General features: G+C 33.2%; 1 protein-coding gene and 1 long non-coding RNA gene across 2 annotated transcripts in view; one reads left to right on the forward strand and one right to left on the reverse strand.

Moving 5' to 3' along the window:
- Positions 1–578, reverse strand: part of LOC127725693 (protein kinase C-binding protein NELL2-like) — a 124,102-nt gene extending 123,524 nt beyond the window's left edge. The window contains exon 1 of the mRNA XM_052232859.1: positions 364–578. The gene's annotated coding sequence lies outside the window, so the exon portion shown is untranslated. The remainder of the gene's footprint in view (positions 1–363) is intronic.
- Positions 93–1,785, forward strand: LOC127725696 (uncharacterized). Its single transcript, XR_007993105.1, has 2 exons — positions 93–158; positions 1,514–1,785. It is a non-coding gene; the product is annotated as an uncharacterized LOC127725696 (long non-coding RNA).
- The last annotated feature ends 15,587 nt before the right edge of the window (positions 1,786–17,372 follow it).

Consider the following 17,372-nt stretch of genomic DNA (forward strand, 5'->3'; position numbering starts at 1 on the left):
TACTATTGCGACACATGTGGTTGAAATATTAATCTCAGATATAAACTTTCACGTTTATGATTGAGACACGCCATAAAAATTTCCAGGTGACACTTCAAAGAGACAGGTAGCCAAACTGCAAACACGACTTCTTTGATAGCTGTTCACATGAGATACCGGTAATCATTATTTTTCTTTAGTCGAACAGAGGCTGCGCGTTTACTTTCGTATATCTCACTATTCAATAAGTGCAAAGAAAAAATTATCGATATTTCTGCATTATTCTTGTTTCTATCGTAACAATTTGAAATAATCTAATAAATAAGTAGTAAATTTTAAAAGATAATATTTAATTGAGGAAAATTGCATGAAATGATATCTTACTTGTAACGACTAACAATTAATTAATTATTATTTCTAACAACTGTCGAGTTTCGAGATCATTACTGCTACTCCAAAAATAATCTGATGAAATTCCCAAAACATTTCGTTAGCTTTAAGATATTCAATCCACCACCATCGGGGACGACATAACTTATACTAATTTACTAATGTTCCACCGTTGGATCGTAATTTTATAATATATGTGTAGTAAAGAGACAAATCAATTGACTAAAGAGGAAATGATAAATAATAGTTAAAGTTGTACTTAAGTACAGTATAATATCAAATAACAAAGTTCGTGTAGTAGTAGTTTTATCCTTATTGATATTTTCATCAGACCATGGAAGCAGCTGTTTTAATTTCACCTTTATGACGACGATTTTTATTAAAAAATATCAGAACATACAAAATCTCGATTTCTGATAAATCAAAATAGACATTATCATTGTAACTTGTACAAAATATACAATAATGACGGGTTTAGTTTAAACATATTTTATTTGCTTAAATATGCAAAAGGGATGAGACACAAGTAAATCGTATATATATCTTTATTCTCATAAAGCCAATGCTTGACATTAGTACAGAGATAACAACAATAACTATTTACAATATATACAAAACAAGGAGAGAGGTTACAAAAGTCACTAGCCAGGAGGACAAATAAAAGTATTAATATTTTTAATAAATGAACAAAGCTTCTTCAGGACTGGTTTTCGTGTACTCGACATAAGTTCAGAGAATTTAACTGTATTATGTCGTTGTACAAAATAGGAGGATAAATACTCTGTACATTTTTGATAAAAAAAAAAGTAATCAAACTTATAAAGTCTTCTCCTAATGAAAGGTCCACGTTCCTTGCATGCGATGGAATTCATACTAATGGTCGTGTACCATTCAATAACATTGTAATAACATTGTAATATGTAGTGATAAGAATTAGAAATATCTGTTTGATTAACATTTCCTGCATGATAAAATAAATATACATCTTCTACATCTACAAGTGTTCGCTTTGATTGTTTTATTATGAATCAAATATTATTTAAAACTATAAACTATAAAAAGATGAATCCTTACCTTACAAATAAACTATTTATCTGTGTTTAGACTTGTTACCTACATGGATGTTTATCTTTTCTCTCTGTAGGTACCATTTCATCAGAACTATAAATATTATACAGATTGCATTTTTGCAGTGAAATTTGATATTTGTTAATGGAAAACACCGTTTCTCAGTGAATTCTCAACGGTTGTGCAATGGTTATATATAGTGTAGAAAATTCAATGTTTCAGCGATGAGGTGCGGTACTAATTTGTCAAAATTGCCTATCAATTAGTCGAACTCATCCAATAAGTACAGTTTGACACACCATTACTTGCATTGTATTGGAATTCATAACAAGTAAAAACCGCAGATAACGGGGGCTGTATTAGATTGCCTTATACTATTTACAATAATTCAAACTCTATGTAAAACATGGATCACGAATATCTCATTTTAATTTCCATAAAAAATCCAAAATAGCTGTCTTGATTAATTGAATACCCTTAAATTATATAACACCAAATGTCTAGTAGGATAAGTGTACACGTTCTGCCATGCACTGATAAATGTTATCTCTTTTATTAACACTTAATTTACAGCTCAAGTTGATATTGCCATGCTAATTAAATCATGGGGTTAATTCATACATTTCTACCATGACTGCTTTGGTCGTAGAATTTTGTTAATAAAAGTAAAGTTACAGTTCTCGAAAAAGGTCTACAGAGTATATATGGAAGTACGGGAACATTGTGGTCTCTTAGTTCCTGTATATTGAAGGCTGTATAAATCTCCTGGATTTTTTTACTTAAATTTGTGCGTGCATTACCTGTTACAGTTAAATATTGGCAAACTGGGCGATCGGAGATTTGTTTGTACCTCAACACGGACCGACAGATACGAATACTCGAAAGACAGATACAAATACTCGAAAGACAGATACAACGGGAGAACTTCCATTACAAAAGTATTGCTCGTAGAGGAAATATACAATGCAAAACCGCGATAAATTCCTCTAATATGTAAGAACTTGTTAGATACATATATTGTAAAGAAAAAGACATAAACCCCACAATTAATTCCTGTATGGAGGAACGTGAATTACAATTGTAATAGCCCTAAATTAATGTTAATAAAACCAGCTTAAAAAATCAACTAATCCCTACGAAGAAAATATGTTCTTTATTCCATTCAAAGGAAATACAATTAAAAAGGTTATAAATTGCTGTAAAGAAAATTCGAATTCTAAAAACACAATATTATAGTCTTGCAAAGGAATGCAAAAAAATTAGGCTTACATTTGTATCAAAAGTAGGTTTGCTATAAAAATATTGAAAGCTGCTATTCAACTTAATAGCTGAATATTCAAAATTCAGATTTAAAGTTGATTTTGTTTTAACAGGTTGGTTAAACAAAATACTTAGTAAAACTTTTATTGCATTTTCGAACTAAAAAAAAAACAATACAAAAAGTGGTAAATTAGATTTTTTTTCAAACAAAAAAAATGTTTTTCTCTTTAAACTATTTTCGGGTGAAAAGTGACACATCATCATCGGTAAATGAGGAATAGTGCGGCCCATTATCGCAAAATAGAAAGACAGATATAAGAGTTTTTATAGAATGATCTGGTTGAAGATAAATTATATTTCATTATTCGTTGTCCAGCATACTATGATGATAGGATTATGGTATTCAAAGAGGTAACCAATATGTGTTTTGATTTTTCAGACATCCCAAATTAGGCAACATTTATATGGTTATTCACTAACGAAAATCTCTGTCTATAATGAAATATTTAGGTTATATTAATTAATGCCTAGATGTTAGACAAAATATTAATTAACATACAGTTATAATGTTATTGTAACTCCTTTTATGGTTCTGGCCTTGTCTTGAATACAACGTATAGAAATATGTACAGATAAATTATAATTACAATGCACATTTCTTGAATAGCCATTCATTTCATCTGGGACGCAAAGCTGAACCAAGGGTATAAATGATTGGGAAGCTACACGAAGAAAACGAATGTAAGTCGTTAATTAGATGTTTTTTTTTATATCCTGGATGGAATTTAAACCTTTTTTAAAGTAATAAAGTGCAAATTGAATATTTGAATATTCATCAAAATTATAAATTCTGGACCAACCCTTATTCATGTAAGCTTGGACAGTGGAATTATTAAAACAGAATGGATCGACAGAATAACCGATTGCTGCAGTCAAACTTTATCTAAAGGAGTTGCGAACTTATTAAAAGTAATCTATATGAGCAGAGAAATTATATATAAAGCTAGTTTACCGACGAAGATAAATCCAGAAAAGCAATTCGGACGCACTAATTTTTTTATAGTGTTATTTTCATTTAACCTAAACGAAGTACACACTTAGTGCTGTTAGAATTTACAAAATAGTCAACGGAATAATTATATAAAAAAAGAATATACGTTACAAAGAAAGTATCAGCAATAGCCTAAATTTCTATAATCAACTTTCAACAAGAGAGATGTCACATAATCTGTACTTAAATGTAAAACACGATTGTTTGGGTCCTTTGGGCGTTGCGGGGTGTATAAATACGCAGCCACGTCTAATCGGAATTGCACGGGAGATAAATTCGACGACTCGTGTAATGCTCTTGATGCGTTAAAAACCCCTTCAAGGAATGTAACAACTCTGTAATGATTCTATAGGGGCGTTTACCAGAAAGAGGGGTCTTGAATACAATCCCTTTTATAAAAATATGAATATTTTATCAATTAATTACTTGAACAATCCCCGAGATTTGATGGGGGAAAAGAAATATGGAGAGTGCGGCAGTAAGACCTACGTCGAGGGCCATTTCTACTTTGTGGCAAGTATAAATACACGACCACGTACAATCGAAATCATGAGTTGAATTTGACGCCTCGTGTAGGGAGAGCCTCGTGCTCTTACTACGTCTAAGAATCCTTGCAACAACTCTGTGAGGCGTCTATATAAAGGTGGTCTATCGAAAGGATTACTTTCTTATTCTTTCCAAGATATTCTCTTTTTCTAAGGACTGAACATATTTCCCGCCCTTCAACTTAAGTCTTTCAACTTTGCCGAATATACAAATTTTGTTTGTTGTAAAGAAGTTTTTGTCCGGAATATGCGAGATGCGAGAAATATTTGTCAGTCTTCATGAAACTGCATTAATATTTACAAAAAAAAGTATAACAAAAATACCGAAACTCCAAAGTAAATTAAAAAAAGCGGGATTCCATAAAACCGGACAAAATCAAACTTTAGACTTCATCAACCAACGGAATGATTGGAAAACAACTGTCATATTCCTGATTTGGTACAGGCCATTTATGAAGAAAAGGTTGCCTGGGTTAAACCTGGTCTTTAAGCTAGCTACCACCCCCTACTTTTGTATGCGCGCAGTTGTTTAAAGTTCCGTTGTTTTGACAAAATTGGGTGAGCATCCTAAACAGGCATGACAGGTTAATGTGACAATAATTAGCGTCCATCAGCCAAAATTGTGTAAATGTTACAACACAACTTACTAAAAAGTTCAAACAAACTAAGATATTAAACTAACAAAGACGCCAACATAAAAGTTGTTGTACTCACTGGTAAATTTGACAAGGACGTCAAAAAAAAAAGTTTTGTAGTTGATAGTATACATACAGTATATAGTATACAATTTATCAATAACCACAATTTTTCAATAAAGTACATATCAAGTAAAATATAAATACAGGGATAAACAAAACGAAAACAACACTATTACATCTTGCTTCCGAATGGCATATCAAGACATACCTTCACCTGAAACGACCAAAGCCAAAAACCCGATAGCTGGATATATAAATACCGAGTCACGTCAAGAGTCTTACGATCAAAAGGGACTTCATACTAGTAGCTCAAAGACAAATAAAGGGAAAACGGTTAAGTAAATAAAAAGATAAACAGCTTCAGCACCTACAATCTATAACGCAAGACCATCTTTTTTTTTTGGTGAATTACACACTGAATATTTATCGACTTGGTCTTGGTACTTTCCGATGAAGAAAAAGGACGTTCTTTGACAAAACCCTGGCTCATTAATTTTTCGCTCAGACACCGATGACGTTTTACAAAGTCTGAGTAGCACTGCAAACTCTTGAATATCGTTTGAGTTGGGAAATGTACACTCCAGACGCGGTGGAGTTGGTATATTGCTGCTAAGGTGAGAAAAAATTATAGTTTCAAAATTGAAGTCGTCTCGTTTGTCATAGATTCTGGTACTCAGACGACGGCTGTTTTCAAATTCGATGTCTAGTAATGAAGTGGAGAAAGCTGCATTTGTGATTTGTTCAATTTATAGTGTTCAAGAGTTTATAAATTGAACCAAATCAGAAAAGTTTGGATTGTTAATGGAAAGAACATCATCAATATACCTGTATGTGAAATTAAATGGCATAGCTTCTTTGATCTTCTTGTTTTATACAAGTGTCTGAAGTAACTATGGCTGAAATGAAGTTAAGAAAAGGTCGAAAGGGAGAGGTGCACAGTTGGATCCCATAGGAATGCCGACAACCTGCTTTGAAATTCGACCTCCAAATTCAACAAATATGTTGCCAATGAGAAACTCAAGCATACTGATCACTTGTTTATCGGTATAGCATGTTTTATTGTCGGACTCACTTTTAATAAAATATGCCGAATTATATGACAAAACTATAAATTTGTAACATATGGTACAATTTTTGTTATGAAGGAAAGCATTGTGGATTATCTTTTTAAGACGGGTTTTCAATTTATCATCTGGTATGGTGGTGTAAAGGCTTGAAAAATCGAAGGTGTTGATAAAATTTATTTCAGAGAATGACCGAGATTTAAAATTTTCTAGAGGTTCTTTTGATATCTTAAGAATCCACACATTGTTAATGCCACACTACGTTAGTAGACAATGTCACAGTATTTCTGTAATCCCTCTTTCACTGCGGACAAAATTTTGTTTAATCTAACAGACGATTCTTTGGTTGAACATGCAGATGAGCCGGCAATGTACCGTTGTTTGTAGGGAGCTTTGTGAAGTTTAGATATCCAAACAAATAAGATAAGTCCTCAGATTTGTTGCTCATTGAAATATTCAATAAGGCCAAGAAGGACTTATGGTTAACTAAGATGTCATTCTTATCAAGAGTTACGGTTTTGTACGAGAGATGACCCGAGTGTTCATATATTCCTAATTCATTGATAAGACACTCGTAGTAGTAGGATTTACAAACAACAAACATATTATTTGAAGCTTTGTCCGCATGAAAGGCAACATATATTTTTCGTGAAGAGACTTCGGGCATTTAAAAGCTTCTTTGTCTGTGAATACGGACTTGGGTCGAACATTTACACAGTTTTTTAACTTATGATTTCTACGTTGTATTAACGACCTCAATTGCTTTAACCTGTTCTGAAAGAGTGTATAGTTCAACCTTTTCTCGTTTTGCCCATGTGATAGAATTTATTTCAGAGAATGACCGAGATTTAAAATTTTCTAGAAGTTCTTTTTGAGTTCGTAAGAATTCACATATGGTTAATGCAACTACGCGTGTAAAAGAGTGTCAGAGTATTTCTGTTAAAAAAAAGGTTAACAAAACTCAGACCTGGAAGTCGACAGCGATACCAATGCATTAAGTAGGATACCCTATAGGCAGTGTGGATTTAGCCATGATTGGAAGGCACAACAGCCCATCCATACCGTGATAGCAAATAAAGACAACAGTAGTTTACCAATGTTTAAAATCTCACAAATCGATTAAATGGACAAATCAAGGTAACCAACAAAAACTGAAACTCCAATAGCCCATACTCATATGAAGTTGGTGATACTCTGAAGGACGATAGAGAAAAAACGCACCAGCATAGTAAGGCAATGGTCAATATAGATGGAAGCAAGCCTAGTTGCAAAAGCTTTGGATAGTTGTTTTATGAGCTAATGGTCGTATAATTATGACCTAGAAATTCAGGATTGAGTACATTTCAAATTGCACAAAGAGCGACAAAAGTAGAGTAAAAAGTAAAATAAAAATACCGAACTCCAAGGGAAATTCAAAACGGAGAGAAGGGCCTCGGTGGCCGAGTGGTCTAAGTAGTTACTACTGTAATCACTAGTCAGTCAACACTGAGGTTGTGAGTTCGAACCCCGCTCGTGCGGGTGCACTCGACTCCAATCTTAATTGACTAGGATTGTCAGTTTTCCTATCGAAGTTCGGTGGTTTTCCCCGGGCACTCCGGCTTCCTCCACCAATAAAAACTGGCCGCCACGAAATAGCCCAAAAGCGGTGCTTAAAAGTGGCGTTAAAACACCAAAAAAACGAATCATATCAAATCAAAACGGAGAGTCCTTTATCAAATGGCAAAATCAAAAGCTCAAACACATCAAACGAATGGAAAACAACTGTCATATTCCTGATTTGGTGCAGGCATTTCCTTATGTAGAAAATGGTGCATTAAAACCTGGTTTTATAGCTAGCTTAACATCTCACTTGTATGACAGTCGTATAAAATTCCATTATATTGACAACAATGTGTGAACAGAACAAACAGACATAATAGGTAAAATGTCAAAAATTGGGATACAGCAGTCAACGTTGTGCTATTATCTTAATCACTATAAAAACAAACAAATAAATATGTCAACAAAGAAAAACAAAATGGCATATAGACAAAGCACTTAAGCAAAAATGAAAGACAAGAATACAAAAAATGACCAAAGCAGATGACCACGGACATGTCAGTAGTTGTAGCCGCAATAACTTTCCTTGTTAACATTTGTTCTCCAATAAAGGACCTTTTCACAAGATTTTTTACCAGTCAATAGCAACAGGAAAAGTGCTACTTTTGGAGCAGAGACTGTTTACCCTTCCGAACTAGGCCGCTCCTATTTTTTTCATTAGTCATGGTACATTGTACAATCTGTTTTTTTTTTGCTCTGGTTTTATCTGTCTGTCTTCGACTTTTCATTTTTTATTGCCCCCTTGGTATTTCTACACTTATATCATGATTTCCTTGGTAGAGGGTTGCTGTTCATAATGATGCTATTAAACGAAAAGACCCAACTATTACGGACGCCATCACGAGTTGGTTGATCGTTATATAAGTTTCATTGATGACGACACATATTTCTAATTGTCGTTATCACAATCCCATCCGCTTCTCCTCGAATAAGACATACCAAATTAGACTAATCACCGCCTTGTACTTTCGTGCGCGACAAGATGAGTGCCATATGTGGAGCAGGTTCTGCTTACCCCTTCTGAAATTACCCCAGTATTTGTTGAGGTTCGTGTTGCTCAGTCTTTAGTTTTCTATGCTGTGTTTTGAATACTGTTATTTGTCTTTTGATCGTTTTTCTTTTCTTTTCATGACATTGTCAGTTTGTTTTCGAATATTGAGTGTGAATATCCCTTTGGTATCTTTCGCCTCTCATTTATATACATCTAAAAAAAATATACGATATAATTTTTTCTACATTCCCGGTTAATTCATGTACTACCCCAAGGGTTGACCGTGATATAGAAATAAGGTCATCACAGGACTTCCCCAATCTGGTGGTAAAACTCTTGCTAAAGAGGGACATCAGTTTAAATATCTGGGATGTATAAATACACTTGCAGCCATGTCTGGTCGATGTAGGGACGTTACATCCGACGCTTCGTGTAGGTATAGTGCCGTGCTCTCTGTACGTAAACTTTCTTTGCAACAACTGTTTGAGGGTTTGGCAACTGACCTGTTGCAAGGCAAAGTTTCTGCACTTATCAACAGACCTTAATGTTCCAGTGGCAGTCAAAATTCCCTCCTTTCATTCCGATCGACCCATTTTATAAAACCTACCTTTCAATTGTTTGTTTTGTTTTGTCCTGTACCTCCATGTTATATGTGCAATTGGACATCAGGTAAATAACAATTAAATTAATCAATAATCTCTTCGAAAGTTTTACGCACTCGAAACCCATGCTATATAGAGGGTCTCTGTTTGACTGTGCAGAACGTATAAATTCGAAGCAACTTTTCTGTCTCTATTGCATGTTCAACATACCTTCATTTCAAGCAACTATAAAATTCCTCTCCTTTATCCAGGTTAATCTATTGCAGAACTTAGCTCTTTGATTTATTATTAATTTGTTCTCTTCTTAAATATGCGTGAAATATTTGCTACTGAATGCAAACAAACAACAATCAGCCAATGCATGTTTATGTTTTCTCTGCTTTATATAACAAACTTCTGATTTAAATCTAGATTTTCTAAAAATTCGTTTCTAAACTTTTTTCTATTGTAATAACAATTTGTCCTTCTGCCATCAAGGCAATATGATCATAAAATTACAATACAGAGTGAGTACATACTTTACGTAGTTTCACTGAAAAGAATACAAACTTTCCAAGCCCGTTTTGGAAGATAAACTCAAGTTTACCAAATAATAAGTTATTTTCTATGCAAGATATTATGTTTTTGGTCAAATGCATCTCAATGATAAATATCCATGTATCCTTTCTTTTTAACAAATTACATGAAACTGAACAGGCAATTTGTTGAATTTTGTTTCTAAATTTCAGTCATTTTACAAAATGACTAGGTATTTTCAGTCATTTCATATAATGCCTGTCAAGGTAAGGCATTTTATAAATTGCCTGAAAATTCAGTCATTTTACAAAATGCCTAAATTTAGAAAATGCCTTTAACATATGTATATATACATTTTATTAATTAATTCTTTAGAGAAAAGTGCATATCCTCAAGTTTTAGAATCATCAGCCTTTTCTCGTCAAATTGTGTGCAATTTTTTTTAACTATAATAAAAAAAACCTGATAAAGATTAAACTCTATGCTCACATCTGAATGCGTCAGATATTTTTTTTTAAAGATAGTACTTGTTTTAAGTATGAGCAGCAGGTAGCCTAACACTACATTATTTTACTACAAATGTCTTGTGCTATGTTAAATTCTTATTATTTGAATCAATTATTTACATTCTGTAAAAAAATAGCTAAAATTTGCATTTCTTTTCCACATTAACTTATTTCAATCAACAAATAAAAAATTCTTTTTATTCCATTTGAAGTATAACTATCGAAAATATTTTTCAGAACTGTTGATACAATACAATATTTTTTGTTGAGATATATAATACATATATATATATATATAAATGGTAAGTATATTCGAAAATCATATTAGCAACCGGCAAAAATGACGGTTGGTGATTGAATCGCTTTCTGATTATGGTATATTCGTGAAAAGTAACACAACTCTATTTGATTTTAATGAAATGAAAATTTCCAGGAACTCGTTTTGTTCGAAAATGTTTTAACTATATTTCCATTGAAAGGGAGACAATGCAATATTACGAGTCACAGCAAGTACGGACAAACGTGTGCAACAGGAAACATAATATTCGTTACAGAAGGTGTCAAAATAAACAAAGTTAAGAAACAGCGGAAGATCAAACGAAAACGGAATTTTTCACCAAAGGAGGACTGTTTCAATTTTAACGGATGCCATTCGGTCATTGACGTAAGGGTGTAGGGGGACTATTAAAAGTGGATTCAATGACTAATTTATCTGGATGAAAGTCCAATGATGAGAAGCTTCAGAATATACGTTCAATATTTTATCGGCTTAAGGGACTGTTCTAAGACTGAAAAGTGCACACTATTTACAAAGAAAGTTAATTTCCTTGAATATTTCGTCACCGAGTAAGGACCTGGAAAAAACTAAGAACATAAGGGAATGGCCCATTCCAGTTGATGCGAGCGAGTAGCACTCATTCTTGCGATTGTGGATACTATCGCAGATACATAAAACACTTTGCCACAATCGTCAAATGTCTCCATCAACTAACCGAAAACGAACGGAAGGGCTTTGTTTTATGGAAAAGTAGGTTGGAGTTACAAATAGTACATTCAACATTCACAAGTTGAGATCAACTGACAACGCCATGGCAAAACAACGACGGACGACTTAAAGACAAATAAGTGCACAACACACCAAATAATAAACTGTAGACTGAGCTACACGTTCCCAACCACAAAAATTGGGGGTTATCTCAGGTGCTCCGGAAGGATAAGCAAATCTAGTCTTCTAGTGTTTTCGTCATTTCCTGTATGGCCGAATATTTATCGTTAGTACGTATACTAACCACAGCTCATTGCAATGTTTTTTAAACTTCAAAAGTTTACCGCGTGCCCACTTCTGACATAAAATAAAACACAGACCTGGAAGTCGACACCAATGCATTAAGTAGGATACACTATAGGCAGTGTGGATTCAGCCATGATTGGAAGGCACCACAGCCCATCCATACCGTGATAGTAAATAAAGGCAACAATAGTTTACCAATGTTTAAAATCTCACAAATCGATTAAAAGGACAAATCAAGGTAACCAACAAAAACTGAAACTCCAATAGCCCATACTCATATGAAGTTGGTGATACTCTGAAGGACGATAGAGAACAAACGCACCAGCATGGTAAGGCAATGGACAATATAGATGGACGCAAGCCTAGTTGGAATAGCTTTGGATAGTTGCTTTATGAGCTAATGGTCGCATAATTATGACCTAGAAATTTAGGATTGAGTACATTGCAAGTTGCACAAAGAGAGCAACAAAAGTAGAGAGAAAATAAATAACAAAAATACCAACTCCAAGGGAAATTCAAAACAGAAAGTCCTTTATAAAATGACAAAATCAAAAGCTCAAACACATCAAACGAATGGAAAACAACTGTCATATTCCTGACTTGGTACAAACATTTCCTTTTGTAGAAAATGGTGGATTAAACCTGGTTTTATAGCTAGCTAAACCTCTCACTTGTATGACAGTCGCATATAATTCCATTATATTGACAACAATGTGTGAGCCAAAAAAAAACCAGACATAATAGGTAAAAATTTCAAAAATTGGGGTACAGCAGTCAACCTTGTAATATAATCATAATCACTATAAAAACAAATAACTATTTCAACAAAGAAACACAAAATGGCATATAGACACTCTATAGGCAAAGTACATAAGCAAAAATTGAAAGACAAGAACACAAAATTGACCACAGCACACAAACACAATGGCGGGATGTATAAGTACTGAGCCACGTCAAAAGTATATTACCAAAAATGGACTAAACAGAAAACGTTAAAAATGTAAAAGGACAAATAAAAATAACACTATAACACGTAATTAAGATAATAAACAACGTCAGTACCTATAATATATACTTCAAGACCATCATGTATTACACTTTTTTACATCTTTATGATCATACAATTAAACCCATACTATTATATGGCAGTGAAATATTGGGAATGTTTCGTACTGATTCAGCTGCATGTAAAAAAGATAATGATTATATATTGGAAAAAGTTTTTGGTCAGGATTCCTCTGAAAAAGCTCATAACAAATTTATGAAATATATTCTTGGTGTAAACAGAAAGTCCAGTAACATAGCTGTGATGTCAGAGCTTGGTAGATTTCCTATTTATTTTACTATAATTTTATCAATGTTAAAATATTGTCATAGATTGGAAGGTTTGAAAGAAGGATTATTATTTGATGCATTCATATGTTGTAAACAATTACATATTTCTAATGTAAATACATGGTACTCTAGTATAGATTATATTCAGAGAGAGATTGATTTACAAAATTTTGACCAATCAATTGGTTCTTTATGTCAGTATATTAAAAATAAATTATGTGAAAGTTATTAAACATTTTGGAATAGACTGAAGTATCAAACAATTAACTCTGAAAAAGGGAAGCTTGGTACTTATTTTTCTATAAAAAAATTGTTTTAAAAAAGAAAAATATTTAGAACTACAGGATTTTAAAAAAAGACAGTCAATTTGTAAATTAAGAATAAGTGCTCACTCTTTAAAAATTGAGACAGACAGATATTCAAAAAAAAATATAGAAAGATCTGAGCGTCTTTGTTCAAATTGCTCACTTGGTAAAGTTGAAGATGAGCTTCATTTTTTGTTAGAATGTCCTCTTTATGATACTCAAAGGGAAGACTTTTTTCAATACATATCTGACAATTGTTATAATTTTAAAAATTTAAATAAATCTTCTAAATTTTTATGGCTCTTGACTCAAGAAAATGTAACTCTTATGGAAAAACTGGGCTGTTATATTTGTGACTGTTTTGAATTAAGGAGATCAGGTATGCATATTGACACTAAGTCAAGTAAATGATTTGAGAATGAATGCATATAATGTAATTTTATTCTTTTATTCACAAGATATATGTGGTTTTTGGCTCTGATTCTGACCAATGCTAATATACTAAATATATATTTTCAAGTGACTATTATTGTTGTTGTTACCAATTATGTAAATCAATTGTATCTGATTTTATGCCCTTTATGGGCCCTGTAATTTGGGAAATAAAAATATTCTATTCTATTCTATTCTATTCTATTATTTGTGAAGTTAATACGGAATATTTATCAACAAGGTCTTGGTATCTTCCAGTGAACTTTTTAAGAAAAAGGACGAGACGTTCTTTGACATAACCTTGGCTCATCAACTCTCTGCTCAGACGTTTTATAAAGTACGAGTAACAGCTTCAAGCTCTTGTATACCGAATAAGTTGGGAAATGTATATCCCATATGCAGGTGAAGTTTGTATATTGCTGCTAAGGTGGGGGAATTTATAATTTCAAAATTAAAACCGTCTCGTTTGTCACAGATTCTTGTACTGAGATGACCGCTTATGTCAAATTCGAGGTATAAGTCTAAAAATGAGGCAGAGGAAGCCGTGTCTGTTGTTTCTTTAAAGTACTCCTCACGAAAGATGTCGATGTTAATAAGAAATGAGGTCACTTATGCATTTAGACAACGCTGTCAAGGATCAAATACAGATTCTATTTCCTGGTTTATGACAGATCGTAATGGCTTTTTTGCCGGTTGAGAAATCTGTGCTAAAAGAAAGGCTAAAAATAAGTAACGGACTCCAGTACAGCTGCAGCTAATTATCCAATGGAAAGGATTGCAACAGATATCGGAAGAACTATCCGCAACATACTAATAAACAAAATAAAAATATCCTTGTCATAAGCGACTATTGCAACAATGCAATGAAAGCTTCCCGATGCCAAACAAGCTCTCAGTAACTGCGAGTATTCCTGGGTCGGTACTTTTGTCTTTTTGTTAGTTGTTTTGTGCAGATCTGATGTGTTAAGTCTTTTTCAACTGATTTGTACAATGTGTTATTATGTTGCGCTGTTTCACCACTGTCATAGGTTAAAAAAGGGATTGAGTGCTGACAAACATTTCTAACTCCATCACATTCTTTTTGCGGCTGTCCAAAATCAAAAGCTCTTAGTTCAGTGGTATATTTAATTTAAGCATAGGACAGACCGTTGCTTTATATAATGTGTCTTTCACATTTGGTCGTTCCGCGACCTTTTTCGAATAAAACCACTAATTCATATACCCATTGATTTCTATGTTATAGGGAGGCGAAATATACCAAAGGGACATTCAAAAGCACAAGTCGAAAATAACTGACAAACCAATCCCTAAATACGTAAAATCACCAAAAGACAAACAACAGTATACAAAACGCAACATAGAAAAATAAAGACTGAGCAACACGAACCGCACTAAAAAGGCGAAAAGAGGACAAGATTGTGGGAACGACAATTTGAACGTATCCGTCGTCATCTATGAAACAGATATTTCATAACGATCAACCAACTCGTGATGGCGTAATATTTTCGAAGGAATGATTTCAACTTCATCACTTGAAACTCTTGGTTTAATAGCATCATTTTAGTAGTAACCCATAATCAATGAAACGCATCATAGGAAATGAAAGCTCAAGAATATCATATCAACTGGGAGATATATACTTCATATGCAGACGCTGCTGGAATGTTGCTACATAGAAATGGAAAGTTCACAATATTGGGAAGCTGAAATCATATCTTTTGTTCTCAATCAGCCCTCATTGTCAATGATGTAAGTCGAGATATGAGGCGGATTTTACTTTATCTGTTAAACTTAAAATAAGGGAACAACCATTTAACTTCAAGGGGGGGTTATGGTTTTTTTGTCTGTGTCAGAATTTTTTTTTAGTTTTTCGACTCTATCATTTAAATTATTTTTTTCAAAATTTAACACTATAATGTATGGGGAAAATCTGGATTCAGAATTTTGTTTTGTCATCTGCTTGACCAAACTATTTTTGTTCATCAAATTGGGGATCAGAATATTTTTTAAAAGAAAAAACCATAACCCCCCCACCCCTTGAAGTTAAATGGTCGTCCCCTAAAGGATACCAAACATATAATCAGGTCTGCCATATATCTTGAATTACACTTCTATGTAGCAACGTTAATATTCTAGCATCGCTTGCAAATGTAGTATATATCTCCCAGTTGATACGATATTGGTCTTGCGTTTTATTTATTGATTTCCTTGGTAATGAATTACTGCTTACAAGGAAGCTATTGCATCAAGAAATCTAGATAACAAAGTTGAAGTTATCCCTTCGAAAGTTTTATAGATGCCATGATCATGATTTGGTTGACTGTTATGGAAAATATGTGTGTTAGATGGGCACGAATATGCCCCACATAACCACAATACTGTTCTCTTTTCCTGCATTATCCTCAACGGATTTTTACTTGCAACACGACTGATGCCACTACTTGAGCAAAAACTGCTAACTCTTCAGGAGCACACAAATTCACCCCGGTTTTTTTGTACTCATGTTACTCAAACTTTAGTTTTCTGTGTAATGTTTTGTTATTGATGTTTGTTTTTTGTCGTTTTTTTTTACCATGATGTTGCGTGTTTTATGTGAATTATGTTTTTTTATTGTTATATTCTCGCTCTCCCTTTAAAAATACAGATAAGCAGATACGTTATTTGTTTAAAAAAGGGGAATGGCCATCATGTTTCGAGCGTGAATGTCTTCTGTTACATGTAAAAAAAAGCGCAATCGTCCTTCACCAAATTAAACTGTAACTGAGTAGTCAATATGAAAATAAGTTCAGGTGTTCTATTACTTTTTCCGTCTTCCGCAGAGATGAAAATAATTAATTTTGCAGTTTGAACATGACCATTTTTGCCAAAAGGTTATGATGAACCTTAATATGTTTGTAGGAATTTAACCACTATGAAAACTAATTATTGCTTACAAGTTTTACAGTTATTTCGTAAAGACTAGATAACACTTCTTGAGCTTTATGCAATATTATTATCTTCTAAATACCCCCCTCTCTTAAAAAATAATAATGGAAAAGTGTTAACGTTCCGAACATTTAACACAAATAGTATGTTTTAGTGAGAAATAATTGTAGAAACTTTTCTATGCACTTCTTCGTGTAAGTTTTCATACAAACACATTTGCTTAAACTTTTTTGAGTTATGCCGCTTTGTACTAACAGCTAGTTTTTTTTATCAACCAGTCAACGTACAATAACGTCTATTTCATTTGATAATTTTTAAGGATTAACAGCTGCTTGAAATATATTCCGCTGTCGCAGATAAGAAGTCCATCTGCTGTTTTTGTCAATACTCATTCTATATCAATAATTTTAGTAGCTTCTCAAAGAATGATCATATAAATTGATTGATTGCCGTCCAGCAGCAAGACGCATATTCAGGACACTGCTTCCTGTTTTTCGATATAAAAATAACTATGAGAGTAGATAAAATCAAAGCCATTCTCCTCATCAAGAAAAAGTATAGAAAACTTGACTTCTCAACCCCTTATAACTTCTTTGTTTCATGAAAAGAGAATTCGAAATGAATAGATGTTTGAAGAAAGTACCAATTTAACTTTGTCAAACAGCATTAATTCTAACAAAAAGTTTTCTCAATCTGACATTTATCATGATTGATTTTATGTTTGGAGGACGTATTTTTCAACAGAAAGTCTGCATTCCTGTATTAACCAATTGTATTCCTGCCGATATGTCACTTTATTTCAAATGAAAATGATT

The sequence above is a fragment of the Mytilus californianus genome, unplaced genomic scaffold (assembly GCF_021869535.1).
Source record: "Mytilus californianus isolate M0D057914Y unplaced genomic scaffold, xbMytCali1.0.p SCAF_15, whole genome shotgun sequence".
NCBI classification, from domain to species: domain Eukaryota; kingdom Metazoa; phylum Mollusca; class Bivalvia; order Mytilida; family Mytilidae; genus Mytilus; species Mytilus californianus.